Source organism: Hippichthys cyanospilos, chromosome 6, assembly GCF_059441005.1.
Source record: "Hippichthys cyanospilos isolate Australia breed blue-spotted pipefish chromosome 6, RoL_Hcya_1.0, whole genome shotgun sequence".
NCBI classification, from domain to species: Eukaryota; Metazoa; Chordata; class Actinopteri; order Syngnathiformes; family Syngnathidae; genus Hippichthys; species Hippichthys cyanospilos.
Window position 1 is genome coordinate 25,434,689 of NC_142374.1, and position 16,855 is coordinate 25,451,543.

General features: G+C 47.3%; 1 long non-coding RNA gene across 4 annotated transcripts in view; it reads right to left on the reverse strand.

Moving 5' to 3' along the window:
- Positions 1 to 10,808, reverse strand: part of LOC148422996 (uncharacterized) — a 167,933-nt gene extending 157,125 nt beyond the window's left edge. For all 4 annotated transcript variants that reach the window (XR_015865788.1, XR_015865789.1, XR_015865787.1 and 1 more), the window contains exons 1-3: positions 10,751 to 10,808; positions 10,305 to 10,437; positions 10,058 to 10,225 (exon numbers count right to left, since the gene is read on the reverse strand). This is a non-coding gene — a long non-coding RNA (uncharacterized LOC148422996). The remainder of the gene's footprint in view (positions 1 to 10,057; positions 10,226 to 10,304; positions 10,438 to 10,750) is intronic.
- Between the last annotated feature and the right edge of the window lie 6,047 nt (positions 10,809 to 16,855).

Sequence of the window (16,855 nt, forward strand, 5' to 3'; positions counted from 1 at the left end):
ACACATTACAATGTGGAAAGAACAAAATATCATGTTATAGGTCCTTGAAGCTTGAAACATATGCGCATTGTCATTAGCAGCGCAGCTTTCCGGTGGACGAGACCAAACTAAAACCCAAGCGCAAGCCATTTTCCCGAGTCGCTGGATAAAATATGCCGAGAGACACGGGTATAAATGTGATTCCGACGTTTATGCAGTCGGTTAGCCGGTATATGGTTGGGAAAAAAAATTAATTAAAAAAAACAGCCACATTTCACAGCGGGTACATCCCGGAAAAAGGATTGAGAGCAACATCTCTCAATAAGCGAATTGATAACGGAGCAAAGGTCATTCACGCTCGCACTGTGTATCCACATCATCCTTCCATAAAGAGAAGGTGCTAGCGGAAGGCTATTTTTCTTGACCCCGCGACCCCGCTCTCCAGCGTCGCGGACGCGCATCGTCTTCCCGCCCCGTGATTAACAAGCTTCCCGCTATTCGGCGATGTGTTTGAGAGCGCCGAGCTCTGGCTTGACCCCGTGTAAATGCAGTTGTTGCAAAGGTGACCCGCTTGTAAATGAGGGTCACGGTTCAGGTGGCGGAGGTCACCGGCCTCGGCCCCCCCGGGCGCACTGGGGCACCTTGGCGGCCCGCCGCCGTCCGCCCCCCCGAGTGCTGAACACGCATTTGATGGCGCGAGGGCCGATAAGGGCGGCGCCGAGAGGTCGCCTCCGGACTCCTTGAGATGTGAGAGGTGACAGGCGGTCGGTCGGTCGGTCGGGTCCGAGCCGATCGAGCTCAAACGCCATGTGTCAAACGCGCCTGACAGGAGTGTTTGCTCAGCAACGGCCGCGCGAGGAAAGCGAGAACTCCATTGCCTCTCTCGACAATGTTATCCAAAACACGAAAAGTACTAAACGCTGATGATGAAGAGCAAGACTGGAATGAAATGTGAAAATTAAATGGCAGCGGCTTTGAAACGTTTGGCAATTTCGCATGGCGTTTGATCGAATTTCTTGGTCAAGCCCTGTCCAATTTGTGCGGCAGCATTGGATGCGGAGTCCCTCAAGGATCTCTACTGAGCCCAACGCTTTTTCTCTTATATGTCAATGAGGATTTAAATACCGTATTTCTTCGAGTACGAGCCGAGTTTTTTTTCCCCTCATTTTCAACCCAGCAAGTTGTGTTAAAGAAGCCAGAAAGTTGGGTCGGTTCCTTGTTGCGCTATCATGTTTTTTTTTACCCAACTGTTTTGGATTCGCAGCCTCGTTTGAATGAATGAACTTGAAGACATAGAAAACATTTGTTGGCGCGACCTCCCCCATCACACATACTCCAGCCAGGTGTTTGCCATTGATGGTGTCCAGCCCACCAAGGAATTCCGAAAACAATCCTAAAAGCTGATAACATTTAACAGACACGAAGAAATGAAAAAAAGAAAAAAGGAGAATGCGGGCGCATCCCGGCATGGCCAGGCACATCACTTAGGCTAAATCCCAAAGGGCGTGACTGGCGCAGCGTGTCCCGCATTAGCTCCACCGCAGCTGGCTGAAATGCACTCGGGTGAGTGCAATGAGAGGCAGCAGGCAGCGCGCACACCACCGACGCCGGCGGCTTTGTCAGACACAGATCAATGCGCTCGCCCCCGCCACCCCTCCCCGCCTGCCTGCAAGGACAACTGCGGCGTCTTGGGGAGGGGGCGCTCACTGATATGTATGCCCCGGACGGCCATGTGCTTGCCTTGTCCTCTCTAATAGGCCAGACTCACCCACTCACTCACAGTCTACGATATCGGGGTGTGGAAGTATTTCAGGGGGCGCCTGAGGTTTACGCTTGTATCGGCGCATCCGATTTGAACCCTATTTTAATTAACTGCTGTTTTGAACGCACCTTCAAAAAATGAATTGGAATCTATTATTTTGGGTACAACTCAAACCTATCGCTGTGGAAAAAAGCTTGACAAGCAAAGCTGGCTCCCCAAGAGTGAAAATGAGTTTTATTGGAGAAGTAAAAGGGCGTCGGGTGGGGCGTTTCCAACGAGGAGCTGTCGGGATGTTTTTGTTCAAAGCTGCTACTAATACCGAGATTGAGAAGGGGAAAAAAAAACAATCAACACGAGCGCGCGTAAGCACTAAGTGAAAGTGGGTGATTATTGCGGCGCCTGCAGCCGCAAAGCAGCACTGAGGACAATCATTTATTGATGAAGTGGCCTGTGACTTGAGAGCTCTTGAACTCGGAGCCGCCGATCTCCCCAGAGCCGGACTGCGCACGCTGTAACACAAGTGATGCGAGCTTAACACAGCCGAGGTCGCCAACTTTCGGCCGACGCGCTCTTATTAATACGTACTCATTTAGTTGGCGGTTGACGGCCCAACCCCCCAATATAGGAGGCACCTGCATTTAGGACCCGCCCCTATTTTGGGGCTCAAACTATGGTATTTTCCGTTTCCGCGCATAAGACGCACCAACACTTTGGCGACAAAGTCAAAACTATAGCAAGACTGAATACACATCGTCTATGTGTACACCTGGGGAAGGTTATGGCACTCCACTGGTTTTAATAAGTCTGAATGTAGACACTGAATGTAGCAGACACTCGTGGGCCAATTTCACAGAATGACATAACGCGTGCGTCACCGATAGCGACTGTCAAAAACAAAGAAACAAATGAATATACTGTTACAGGATCAACTAAATCACTTCCAAAACATTATTATTGCGGCCCGGTAGCAGTTCACCTCGGGACCGGGACCGGTACCGGGCCGGGGACCGGCAGTTGGGGACCTCATATGTGACGTTCATTTGAATGAAGTTGTCAGAATAGTGAAAATGCGCCACTTCTTTCCTTGATCTATCTCAACACTAACAAGCGATTCGGTCGGTAGTCGGACAATTCAAGGTGGAACGCTTCGATTCTATGCCCTCGCGCCTTCCGATTTTTCGGTTAAAACTGCAGGTGAAAGCCGGTGAGAAGGTAGGCCGGCGCCGTCGACGTCCGCCTGTCACGTCAATCGCGGCCCAAAGCGCTCCGAGGAGCGCGCGTGGAGCCCTATTGCGAAACGTCTCCCAAAGACGGGAGGACGGAGAAATGATTGTGAAGAGCAGGAGGCGCACGCTGGAAGGTGACCTTTAACTGCACTTCCTTAGCCGAATCTCATCCAATTAGAGGACTGTATATTTTCCCTAATAGCGGCTGATGAGGCTCGGCGTATGAGCCGGCACGCCCGGCCGCCGTTGCTACGCAGCGAGATGGCTGCTTAGCGGCCCGCCAGCGCCGGGGAATAAGTGAGCAGAGAGCTTTAATTTGATAGGGTTAGAATCCTGCAGGCTCCGGGGTCGCGGGTCACCGAAAGCTCGCCTCGCGCCCAATATGAAGAAATCACAAGTAAATTGCTTGCATCTGCCGCCGGTGGCTGCGAAGCCTGCGATTGGACCCCCACCTCCCCCCGAGGTGAGGCGCTAGCCGACGCGGAGCAAGGCGCCAAGCGCCGGCCTTCTAATTCGACTAATTGGGAATTAATTGCGTGAATGCTTGGAGAACATTCGCACGTGTTTTGCTAAGCCTGAAAGTTCTTCAACCTGTTTTTTTTGTTGTTGTTGTTTTTGTTCTTCGACCTACACTCTGCGAGCCCGATCATCTCATGCAACAAGGAAGAATGTTTTACATACGGTATATATCCTTGACTGGAATTGTTTTTTGAATTCATTGCAAGTATGCTATTTCAATTCTGTTCAGCTTTCACTTGTTTTTCACCCCCCCCCCCACACACACACACACAAACCGCACTTCCGCGCCGATGTTGAAAGCACGGCAATCCCAACGAGCGTCCGCGAAGCCCGAGCTGAACAAAAGCGCCAGGTAAAAATGACTTTCCCTCAACAATATGCGGAAGCCCGGCAATAAATAATAAAGCCAATGAATAATCTTATGCGGGGTCAAAGTTGGGGACGCTCCATCTCGCGTCGGACGGGAGCGCCTTGTTTGTCTCCTATTCATCCCCGGCGTTGGGACGGGGCCCGGGCACGTGACACCTCACGGCGAGGTCTTTGCCGCCAATTACGCGTCTATTCGGAAAGAGTCAATCAATTGACGGCACGCTGTCAATAGTCCATCTGATATGATTTAGCCCAGCAGAAACACGCGCGACTTTGCTTATTGACCAACAATTACTTTAACGAGCCGATTTAATGGGCGGCCGTTATTACTCGCATCGGATTTGCACTTTGTCAACCTTTATCGGCAGTGCGACTCTTGTATTCTGCGCGTAATGTTGTGTCATGTTTTGTCTGCTGACCGCAGCACAAATTGGATGTCTAGCTGGCTAATTTGACCACCCCCCCACCCGAAAAAAAAAGAAAAACCCTGAAAGGAAATCCCTGTTAGCTGCCTGTAATGATGGACGCTGATATTGTGTGCTAATCAAAACACTTAGCGCCGCTTCTGTTGGCAGTTTTGCTTAAATGACTGCAAAACGCTGTTCCGCTTGTATGACGCGCCGCTAAATAATTGCCGTACAGCCTAAAAGACGATGATTTGCATATGATTGAGATGTCTCGCGCAAAATTGAATGGATGACTTTGGAATGAAAGAATGTCTCTGGAGTTCCTAATTACATTTCAAGAGTGAAATTGAAACGAGCAAATCAATCCCAAAATATTCCGAATGGTGCCAAATTGTGAAGTCCAAATCGTTTATTTTAGCAGAAATGACGGTGTTTTTGATACGACGCAAAACGGTTTTAAATGGAAACATACAAGCTGCATCTTGGCAATTTGGCGTTCGCCATCTGTCTAGGACGGCGCTTCTCAAATGGGGTATGTGAAGACGTTCGGGGGTACAAGTGACGTTTTTATAGAGGGGAAAATCAAACGGGCGGACTTATAACCACATAACTCAAAACAGACCCATTTTTGACACATAATAGTGTTTGAATAACATTAATTTGAATGCCATCTATGTACCTATTTCTCCAGGTACAAGTTGAGAATTTTTTCCCCTCATTTTCAACCCCCATTGTTTTCGGTATTTTGTTCGTATAGCTGTACTATAAGCTGCAGTTTTTGTTTCACGAACAGTTTTTGGACAATGTACTTATAAAGCCGATTTCTAGAAAAGTCCCCGGACCGGAAAAGTTTCGGGAACGCCAGTCTTCCGCTGGGGAATTGTTTCATGCCGGACCAGGATTATCTTAATTAGTCAAGGGTATCGACGGCGCCTTCCTCGACAACAGAAGCCATCGCGTCGAAATAAGAAATTAGCTTGCAAGCTCCCGGGAGGTTTTTTTTTTCCTATTCCTGCCGTGACTTTGAGTGGGACCAAAAAAAAGCAGAGGGCCGTTGCTAAGATGCGGCCGAGGCGGCTCAAGGAGCTTGGGCTGAAACGCCGTCCCGCGCTAATGGGAAGATCCTCGGGTCGCTCGGGGTTAGGCGCTCTTTCCTCAGCAGGAAATGAGCTTTTGCTGGGCCCTGTTGCCAAGGTAATGACAATGTCTTTCATCTTAGCTAATACTCTCATAATCAGCAGATAAATGATTTCAAAACAAGTGTGCGGCGAGGGTTCAAAAGACCACCGGAGCAACTTGACTTTGTAGCAGAGGGGGAAAAAAAACAAAGGTTGTTCCGCGTCCCAAGCGAGGCGCCGAAGCACTTTTTGGAGGCTGCGATTTAAGGAAGAAGGCGAGCCCACGTGTGAGCCTCCTACTCGGCAGCCGCACGTGAAAAGTCAACTTTTTGGGACCTTTAACCACATTCCAAGACAAGCTATCTCCAAAAAGCAGACTGGCGTGGAAAAGCCCCGTAACACGGGGATGGACCGATTATCGGACGGGTCGATTTTCGGGGGCCGACGTTCCACATACTGCTGCACATCTGCATCAACGCCATCATTATGCCTCCGACTCCTCCCATCACTCAAAGTGTCTGTGCTGAGCCTTGCTCCAGCACTGTCCCGCCCATAGCAGTGTCTGATTGGGTAGCAGTGCGAGAGCCACAGCCAATTAGTCGTGAAAGCTATATATGGCAGTGGGGACTCTACTGAACTTTTAAGCATCAAAAGCACATCGAATGACCTTGTGTGTTAAAAGCGCTATATAAATAAAGTTGCATCGCCTTGTCTTGAATCCCCGCTAGCCTTCCAGGCTAAGCTACCATAGTAAACAGTGGGGACATCGCATGCAGGCTAAAAGCCAGCAAGCTGCTCGTTTGTGACGTCAGCACCTGCATTTTCACATTTTCTTTCAACACCGATTGATCACTCTGACAGAGGTTGAGAAAAATTAAGTTAGTGGATTGCAGGGAAGCACGTTGAGAGGGGGATGCTGAGAGAAAGGTGCTACGTGGGGGGTGTATGTAAGCCACAGGAGAGGTTTTGTGTTGAGCCCAAGCAATTTACCGTCTTCAAAAAAAAAAAAAAAAAAGTTCTACACTATATATATGCACCAATTTTGAAGCAATTTCAATGGGGACATTGAAACAAAACCCCGGGCACTACTGTTGCTTCCATTCTATGCGCCTTATAATGCGGTGCTTCTAATGTATGAAATCGGTTTTAAAATAAGCCAATCATTGAAGGTGCGCCTTATACTGCGGAAAATACAGTAAGAACTGTTTATGTACGATTTACGTTTTTTTTTAAGGATGAAAACGTTCCCATTGACTGCAATACATATTCTTTGATTCCTTGAAACCAATAGCGGCTATAAATAGCAGTTATCAGCATCCTTTACCGATAATCGGTACCAGCCCTGAAAAAAGCATATCGGTCGATCGCTAATATGCACGCCGGCGTCCAGAAAGGCAGGAAGCAAAGGAATGAAAGCGATGACTCCAGCCCAGACATTTTGATCACGTCATCCCCTCTGGAAAATTGCAATTAAGTTGCGAGAGATAAAACACGGCGAGTCGTCTGCATTTCAAGGCTGGATTGGCCTATGAGGCGGGCGGGCGGGCGTCGCTGTGCTTTTTCATCACTGTTAATTGATCCTTTCTTTAATTAACGTGGAGAGGAAAGCCCGTCCGTATCTGGCGCGTGTCTGTCGGAAGACAATAAAGAGCCTGTTGGAGGCGGGCGCTCGTCCCTCCGCCTGCTGGCCGCCGGCCAAAGCCGCTGTTTACGGCGCCGCGGGTTCAATGGGCGGCTTCATTAACGCCGGCAAATTCTCATTTGCATGAGGTGGCGCCTTGCTTTGAATATGCATGCGAAGGTTAGCGGCGGGGCCAAGCCGCTCTCAACGACTATTGCCGCCGTTCCTCGGACTCCTCCTTGTCCTCCCGACGTCAGCCGGGCTGACATCCTTTCCCTCTGATTCAATTACAGACGCTCGTTTTGATTCGGGCTCCGACATTTTGTCAGGCACCTGAATTGGAAACGAGCAGGCGTCGGCGGGGCGTAAAACGCCGGGCTCAGGCGCGCCTGGGCCGGCCGCTACCGATCGGGGACGGTCCGGGCGGCGGTCGAAGCGCCGGCCGAGGGAGCGGCCCAAAATGGCCGCTTCCGAACAAGATGGCCGAAATCCTCCTGGGGTTCAGGCGGAAATTGTCTGCGTCCCGCTTTGACAGTGGCCGCGCGACTCGACGTTACTAAGCGCCGCGCCATTTTCAATTCAGATCGCAATGATCCGCATCCTGCCGCGACGGGCGCCGAAATACAGTAGCTGACTTGCGTTTTATCAAAACAAAACATTTTTGTCCATTTCTGCTTGAGGTCTATTACTTGAATGTTTGAGAAGCAAGAAAAAGGTGAGCGCCAAGAAAAGGTGGGTGGGTGGCCTGAGCGTTTTCTTTGTTGAAGTTGCCAGGGTGTGGTCTTCAAGACTTACTTTTTACTACCCCCTCCCCCCAACTATTTTGACAGCTCTACCTGCGGTAACGGCCGCCTCCGGGTGGTGCGAAGCGGGGTCCTAACACTTGGCCTTTTTCCAGCGCGCTCGCCATCGGAGCGGAAAGTGTGCGCGCGGGTTTTTTCCCCCCGTCCTTTTCCTCCCTTCCCGTACAGAAGACTGCAGAGAAATGAACATGTGAGTATCTGTTTCTGTCTAATTAAATCCAGTCCTCAAGCGTCCTCTGCAAAGACTTTCATTGTGTGGGGGCACAGTGCCACCTATTGAGCAAAAAAATATCCGCCCGGGCCACCTCGGCTCGCCTTGATTGCCGCTAACTGCCGATGGTGGCATCAGTCGCCGAGCGCCAGGATAAAACAACTCTTTTAAGATCACATATCTCTTTTGAAGGCTTCTTTATTACTATTTGTACAACACGGCGGGGCCGCCTCTAATGGCCGCAAATGAGCCGAGCCGGGGGCGTAAATGCAAGCGAGCAAGCGCCGGCGCTCTTATGTGTTATCATTGCTGCGAGGTGCGTTTGGTGCCTCCTCATTTGCCGCCGCTCGCTTGCTGTTGTTGCGCGGCGAGAACAAAGCAAGGAAGCAGAAGTGCTGGCTGGAGGAGCAATTTTGCTCCATCAAGGGGCCTTGTCGAGGACTTCAATTATTTGTCTTGTGAAGTATTCCGAGGATGTGGTCAGCTCATCAGCGGCCAAGTGTTCGCCGCGCCGACTCCACGACTTCGCCGGGGATGAAGGAGGAGCACTTATCGCGTTGGGAAATCCTCCGTATAGGAAGAGCGCAGATTCACCTTAGAATGACGCAATTATTCCAGCGCTCCATTGCGTTTGTCTCGGGGATGGACCGATTATCAAGCGGGCCGATTGATCGATTTTATTATTATTATTTTTTAATCGTTGTCTGACGCCCACTAACAGATCGATTTTTCACTCATCCATCACCCAATATATTTTTACTTTCAGCCCCTCTAAATGTTCAGTGGCACCAGCTCTATCCATACGCGTTTCATTGAAGATTCTTCATTTTGTGAGATTTTTTTTTTTTTTAACAGCTCTTCAATGCTGCTGATTTCGCAGACAGAAATATGCAGATGTTATGTTATGCGTTGCATGAAATAAAATATGCAGCAAAATAAAAGCTTTCCTGTAACATTCAGTTCTTGGGTCGAAGCCTTTTGTCATCTACAAGTCCTACAATGCATAGCAAGAACTCTGCATTATGGGAGCCAGGCTAAGCCACTCAATGAAGTCAATATTTCCAATTTTTAATGGCAGTAAATAAGCCGACATGGGCTAAATTTAACACCACTCGACATCCTGTTTGCAAGCATTTAGAAGGGACGGCAGGATGGCACATTGAAAGTTGATATGTTTTGATAATCTATCCAATATTATAGCCTCCTGGTGTTTTTTTTTCTTTCCCTTTGAAATCACACATTAAAAACATCTAAAAGCTCAAGTGGGTTCAAAAATTCCCATAGGGTTAAAATAGCGCTAACCTCAAGCAACAACTATAAGCCGCACCGACAAAAATTGAACACAAAAAATATTTTGTCATGTATAAGCTACAGGTTGTAACATCAGATATTTACACAGAGAATCGTACATGGTTCGTACAAAACACAAGTTTTTTTGGGAGGGGGGGGCATTTTGGTTTGTATTTTAAAAAAAATGTTCATACTGCCTTGTAACAGCTACATCATCCCTTCGACACAGATTGAACATACTTCTCAAAATAGTTTTTGTGTGGGGGGTGATAATTCTAGTGGGATTCGAAAATGTGGTCATCACATTGTAATTTAATTAAATTGTAATTTAACATCACATTGTAATTTAATTATTTAACGTTATTTCAAAAAACAATTTAATTTTCAATAGCGTTTACTGGACAAGTGAATGAAATAATAAGACACGGAAGCAAATACTGTATTATAAGGGGGGGGGGGGGGGGGGTCCCATACCAGAAGTTATCAAATAAAAACAGTCAAAATATATGAAAAGAAAAAAAAATCACTGGATAGAAATGAACAACGCAAAAGTACCATTTCAAGGCAGTTTTTTCCCTCTCAAAACAGAATGGTATAATTGGAAGACAAGTCACTTTACCGGAGCACATTTTCCAAGCAGCCACGAATAATGGTCAAGGGCAACTTTCCCAACATTTTGTTTTGCTCGTGCTGCCCATAGCATTACAGAACAGTTTTTAAAGAAGAAGAAAAAGAAAAATAAAGCCTCCTACCTGTGTCGAGTCTTGAGTTATCTTCGTGACAGTACGCGATTTGAGTAACGTTGAGCTATCCAAAATGTTTATCGACGTCAGGCCCATGAAATCAAACTTGACGCTGGAAGACGTTGTTCCTCTTCTTCTCTTGTTGACGGATTACGCCTCTTTGTTGCATACCGCCATCTAGCGCTCAAACAAGTATATTGCACATAACACTGTGTCGAACCGCTGAAGCGTTTCGGTAAAGTGTAAAAAGTAAAACCTTTTTGCATAGTTCCTAGTGACGACGGTGTCACGTGAAGTGACTGTTCCATTTGGCCTTCCAAAACGCCCCCGATTGTTTCAAAACGTTAGCGTTGTCTCGGAAAGTGAACGGTGAACACGTGATCCCTTTTCTGAAATTGAATTAAAAATAAAATATGCTATTTTACCGCATGGAATCGACTATTGAAGGTAATGGTGTCGGAAGAAGCGGAAAGACAAAGTTGACAGATCTGTTTTTGTCGCAGAGCCGGGAACATACCGTAAAGACTGACTCAATTGTTCTATAATAATAGTAAAAATAACAACAACAACAACAATAATGATAATAACAATAACAATAATAATAATAATAATAATAATAATAATAATAATAATAATAATAATAATAATAATAATAATAATAATAATAATAATAATAATAACAAATACAGTATACGCTTTTACCAGTGTTCCCATCATATATAAACCATCTATCAGCCAATAACAACGCGGTCAATTCTTCTTCTATTATTGTGTCAGTCTGTGTATTGGGCGTACCATAAACGCGTGCACTGACATTAGTTCCGCATTCAATGAATTGTAATTAAAGCGTTTAAAATCTCACAAATACAGGGTGCTGGGGAAGTTACTATTGCATCACATTTGTTTTCTTTATTATTCAGTTATCAAAATCGACCCAGTATTTTGGAGTCGCTCGCTGCTCATTTACAACAAATCTCGATGAATATGTCATATATCATTTGAATTTTTGCCCTAAAAATGAAAAACTGAAATACAATTTACTGGAATGCTATTTAGTATGCGTAATAATAAAATAACCAAAACTGTGACGTGACAAGTCGGGTTGAAGTTGAAATATGAACTATCAAACAGACTCTGAAGATGATGATGATGACTTTTGCTTGCGCCCCACGGTAATTTTCAGTTTCCTGCGTTGGGTTAGCGCTTAACTTACGAACGGGGTGCAATCAAATTTTTTGTGTTGACGCCCCAAAACCACTGGATTTTATGGGGTGACATTTATGAGTAACATTTTAGTCTCAGTAGTATATTGAGGCACAACTTATGACTTTTGCAAGCCTTTCAATGACTTTGTTGATTGGCTTAGCCTGGACTCCCATCATGCAAAAGTCTTGCTATGAACTCGCGGTTGACAAAAAACCCATTCAAAGTCAGTTGGGCGATAACAAGGCCAGGTGAGCGAAAAATCTCCGGACAGCCAAGGGTTCAAATGTACTTTTTGCCCGCGGTCGGGCTCGCTTGCGTTCGGCTTTGAGGAGCGTTTTCCAGTCGGCCGGCCTCAGATGATGGCGGCGGAACCGGAGGCGGGAAAAGGGGAAAAAAAACCCGGCAGATCCAGTGGCGTTAAAGTGGCTGTTAAAAGTGAAATCCATCAGCGGTTTGTGTAGAAAGGGATGACTTTCACAAGTCCTGATAATGCCCATCCATTTCTGGCAAGTCAAAGAGACTGTGGAGAAGTGACTGATTTTACGGGCAACTCAATCGGGAGGAAAAGCGCGCGTAGCTTTAAAGGCGCGCTTGGTCGGCGCATGTTAACGCCATTAAATCACCTCAAATGTCTTCATGATTCAATCTTTTCCCACGGCCCGCGACAAGCCAATTGGATTTCCCCAAAGTGCCTGTCCATTTCCTGGCCGGGTGTGACGAGTGGCCGCCCGCTGCGCGTGTGTGTTTCTGTGTGTGTGCGTGCGTGTGTGTGTGCGGTGGGGGGGGGTTGGAGACCCCACTGGAAGGCCTGCAGATCAGGATGATTTCTCCAAAATAAGACAAACGCTACTATCCAATAAACACTTTTCAGTCGAAATTGTTGCCCTGTAAAGTCAGTGACACTCATGTGTGTGTGTCACTGTGTGGGGCGTTTTGCTCGTCAGGAGTAAAATAAGTCAAAAAGTCAAACATGGTCACATGTAGGTAGACCATGAGAGCCAAGTTTCATACTGATAAAAAAAAAAAAGTGAAAAAATGCGAGGAAATCCATCCTTCAATGCTGGCATGGCATGGCAATGGCATCGGTGTTAATTTCGGGGCCCGGGGGCCGGATCGGGCCCGTTCACGTCCATCTCTGTGGCCCGATCTGAAGGTCGTAGCTACAGTAACAATTTGGCGAGTCGTCTTTACTTTTTGAAAGATTTTGATTACCAACTAGCATTTTTTTCCAATATCCCTTGGGAACACTTTTTACTGGCCTCTGATGTCAGCCTTTGAATCGATTTGACTTTGCAGTTATCGTCGACATAAACTCTCACTGCAAGCATGATCATTCATGAGTTTGACACCTCAGGCCTAAAGCGTTGAAAAATTGCCAGGTTGAAAAACATTTTTTTTTAATATCGCCGCCTGCCGTCAAGGCATTTTTGCACTGGACACTTCCTGCTTAATATGGGACAACGCCTTATTTCGAGCACTCGGCATCGAGTGCAACCCGTTGAGCCCGGGAGGCTCCTCCCACCCACGCTACCGTCTGAAGGTTTCTTATTTTGACTTCCGCCTTCCTCTTCCGGTTCAATGTATTTGCGATGCTGCGTGTGACTTCATTGAAGCCCTCGGAGACTGTGGCGATTCCCTAAAAGAAGAAAAAACAAATGGACTTTTCCTGACGCTCATCAAATTTGAGACAAACGGGTGAGGCAAAATTCGGGAAACTCGTTGAGAACTGGATGGGGCGATGGTATCGGCACCCGGCCCAAGAAACGGCAAGGCGAAGCGCCGCAAATCTGCTAAGGTAGCGTCGCGAGACGGGCGCATCTCTTCGAGCTTTTGTCACAAGGATACGTTTCGGCGGCCCAAATTTGGGGGCGGGGCAGCGGGTTGAGAGCGCGGCCTCGCGGAAGGAAGGCTGTCAGCGGCGCTCTCTAGCACGCCGGCTCTTAGCGGCCATGACTCCCGTGACCTGCTTTCTCGCTCTCCGCTGAATAGCTGCCGGCACCTCTCCCCGGCCTGTCGACTAGATGAGACACAAGTTTAAAGAGGTGCGCCCCCCCCCCCCCCTCCCCCCGCCATTACATTTTGTCCTTGATGATGTTATTATCCCGCGCGCCGTGCCCGTGTGCGCGGCTGTGCCCCGCAGGTCAACGGAGAAGAATCACACGCTAATAAAATGAAATAAGTCCGCTTCTGTCTTTTTGATTTGCACAAAGAGAGGGAAGCCTTTTCCCCTCATGGGCGGCCGTTTCCCATGTAAAGCTCCTGATGGCGCGCTGAAAATATGATGAAAGTGGAAAGGGAATGATTACGTATTGTGCGGAATTTGTGGAGTGACTGCTTTTGGCCTCAAAAGTTACTCAAAGGTTTTGCCGGTGAATCTGGCTGCTAAATAAGCTCTGGGGAGAGGACGACGGACTGGAGTACGCTTTTCGTCTTCCTTTTTTCCGGATGTTGCTACGTGACTTATGGCCTCAGTGTTTGTATGTATGTATATACCGTATATTCATATAAAGCACCATTTCCTTCGCTTTACGACACATCCAACATGGCGGTCAGTGCGCGCTCATCCATCTATACATGCGTCACCACTTACGTCACTGCAACGCTGGTCCGCTATTGCTACTGCTCTACTATCGGTCGGCGTCACGGGGTCATGAAGACGCTGGTATGATATCGCTCGGCGCACGGGGTTCCAAAGATGGCTGCCTAAAAACTTGGTCTCGTTTGACAGTGCTTTCAATAGTGTACTTCTTGTGCGTTGTAGTGCTGAATTCCAACATTTTTTGGTTAGCCATGGCTCCCAAGACGGCCAGTGATGTTAAAGAGTGAAATAAGATGATTCATTTGATTTATTAACGAAGCTGGAGATAATCAAGAAATACGAAGCCGGCCTCGCCCAGGCTACCCTTACTAGGGAATATGGGCATAACGAGCGCCACTCAAAGGTCCTTTATGTATTTTTTATTTATGATGTTTTCTCATCGTCTACACGTATATTATATACACGTAGCACTCAGTATACTATTTTGATACCAATTTTTAATATGTGTGTACAATTTTGATGTTTTTACCCGGGATTTTACAGGCATTAGCTAACTGACATGGCGGGATTGCCCGCCATTCGGCGAATTCGCGTTACGAGATTCACGTTAGAAAATGACTTCTGGAAGGAATCAATTTCATAAGTAAAACTACTTGTAAAATTGCAGTAAAACGCGGGGGTGGAGCTACTTCCAATATCTGGAATTTGGGAAAGTTTTTGCGATATCTAATTGGCGACATGGAAAGCGAGGGTCTGAAGACTTTCCAAGCGGCGTTGGCTTTGATCCGTCTCTGCACTGAGCGCTCAATGAAAGCGGAGGGCGTGCGACCGGCGCCGGGTCAGCCGGCGGTCGCCAATGAGAAGAAGCAGAGCGCAAAACACGCGGGGCGCGTTAGAAAAGGTATCGGCCGGGGCGGCCTTTGCAGGGCGCCGGAGGCCGAGGCGCGGTCGCGGGTTAGCGCGCGGTCGGCGTATGAGAACGATTAGAGGAGCAGGTGGCGCTTTTAGCGCCGTTGGACGCGCCCTCATTAATCTTCCATTGTCGTAAGGCATTACAGCAGATGATACTTTACCGGCGTGTCACATTCCTCCTCCCCGCGTGTTGCGTGCGCTTTCTTACATATGGAGAATATTTGGAGCGTTGCGAAGCGCTCCTTCATGACAGCCTTGAACGTGCACGCGGAAGAAAGAAGGGGGCCTCTTAATGGCTCCAAGTGGATTACCTCAGCTCGCCCGTGACATCGCGCTACGTATGACATACATCAGGTACGTCGCCTGACATTATCACAGCGGAACCATCATCTGGGCCGCAGACTCCGAGATCAAGGCCGCGTTTCAAATGACAAACTAACAATAGCAAAAGGAGAGGCTACCGATTTCACTTCTTTTTGCACTTGCGCGAAGCTTCGCCAACGGAGGGCAAGTTCTCGCCTTGTTCGCTGTCATATTGGCTGAATGCTTGTCAAGATGCTTTTCTTTAAACTCATTCGATCCCAAAGACGCATTTATACGTTTTCAGAAGAGTTACAATCAGTGCCGGCTACTTGGAATTGTTCCAAACTCTTCAAGCTGCGTAAAGAGGCTGCTACCAAAGTCAGCGATTACATCACTAACCTAAATGGAAAACTTTAGTACTTTAGCAGCTAATGGAATGGATTGGTCTTTCATTAAGTTATCAATTACTTGTCTTAGTTACTTAAAGTGATTAACTCATTTACAACTTGGAATTAAAAAAAGAAAAGTACCTGGCCTTGACTAATAGGTATCAAAGCAATCAATTACTTGAGGTACTTGAGTACTAAAGTGATCCAATGCTGATCCATTACTGAACTACTAAATACATTTAGTAATTTAGGCAACTAAGAAAAGTAATTACTTAAATTATTAAGAGTCCAATCAATTGCATTAGCTACTAAAGTAATTAATCAGGGAATAAAGTACTAAGGAACTAAATTTAGGTTGCTGCCGACTTTAGTAGCAACCTTTTTGCATAGCCGAACACCTGAACAATTTGGGGAAAGTAGCTGGCACCGATTGTAATAAAAATAAGATCAAAAACGTAAAAAGACGTCTTTGGGATCGGATGAGTATGAGATAGCCGGAACGGGTTTGAAATTGCGGCCTAACTTGAAAACGCGCCCCCCCCCAAACTTTTGCTGCAGCGAAACTCCCCAACACCGTCCGCAAACAATAAAGCGGAGGAACCAAGAATTCGATAAATCTGGCTCGGGATATTAGCCAGGCCACCGTACCCCTTCCTTTCCGAGGTGCTTTATTTGCTTTTTTTTCTTGTTGTTGTTGTCGGCCTCTGCCAAGGCGGGATCTCAGGAATCCCAAATTATCCGGGGGGGTTAGGGGGCGCCGCGCTCCCTGAGCCCCGGGCCCCACGGCGGAGCCGAGGTATTGAATGGCCCGCGGCGAGCGGAGGAGAGGGGAGCGGGAGGCGAGCGGGAGGCGAGCGGGCCGGCCGCCCCGCCGCATACTGATGGCGGCCCGAGGAGCCCCGTAATTGGAGCTGCCCACCGGAGGGGCCCGGCGCGCTCACGTCACCGCTTTGTTTTCTGCCTTCCCGGCTGTCGACGCTCCTCCGAACTCACCCCCGGCTCGCGCCCCCCCGCCCCTAACTCGCCCCCTCCTCCCCTACTTTGCTGCCAGAGCGGCCGTGGAGAAATTGAATGGAGATAGGCGCTAATTGGTCTCTTGCTGTTTGCTTAAAGGACCCTAGACATTCTTTTTCATTTGCCTATTGCACTCTTTCACAACCTTTATTGAGCTCCGGCGCGTATATTCCTTAAAAAAAAAAAAGAAAAACTCTCACAGCGCACCACCCGAAAAACAAAACAAAAACTAAATACATCCAGTAAACCGGCGTTTTGCGCACCATATATATATATATATATATATATATATATATATATATATATATATATATATATATATATATATATATATATATATATATATATATATATACATGTATATAACCAATGTATTTAACCAGCACGAGTAACTGGCACCGATGTTGCTTTGTTTTTAATCACTGCCCGACATGCAAACATGAA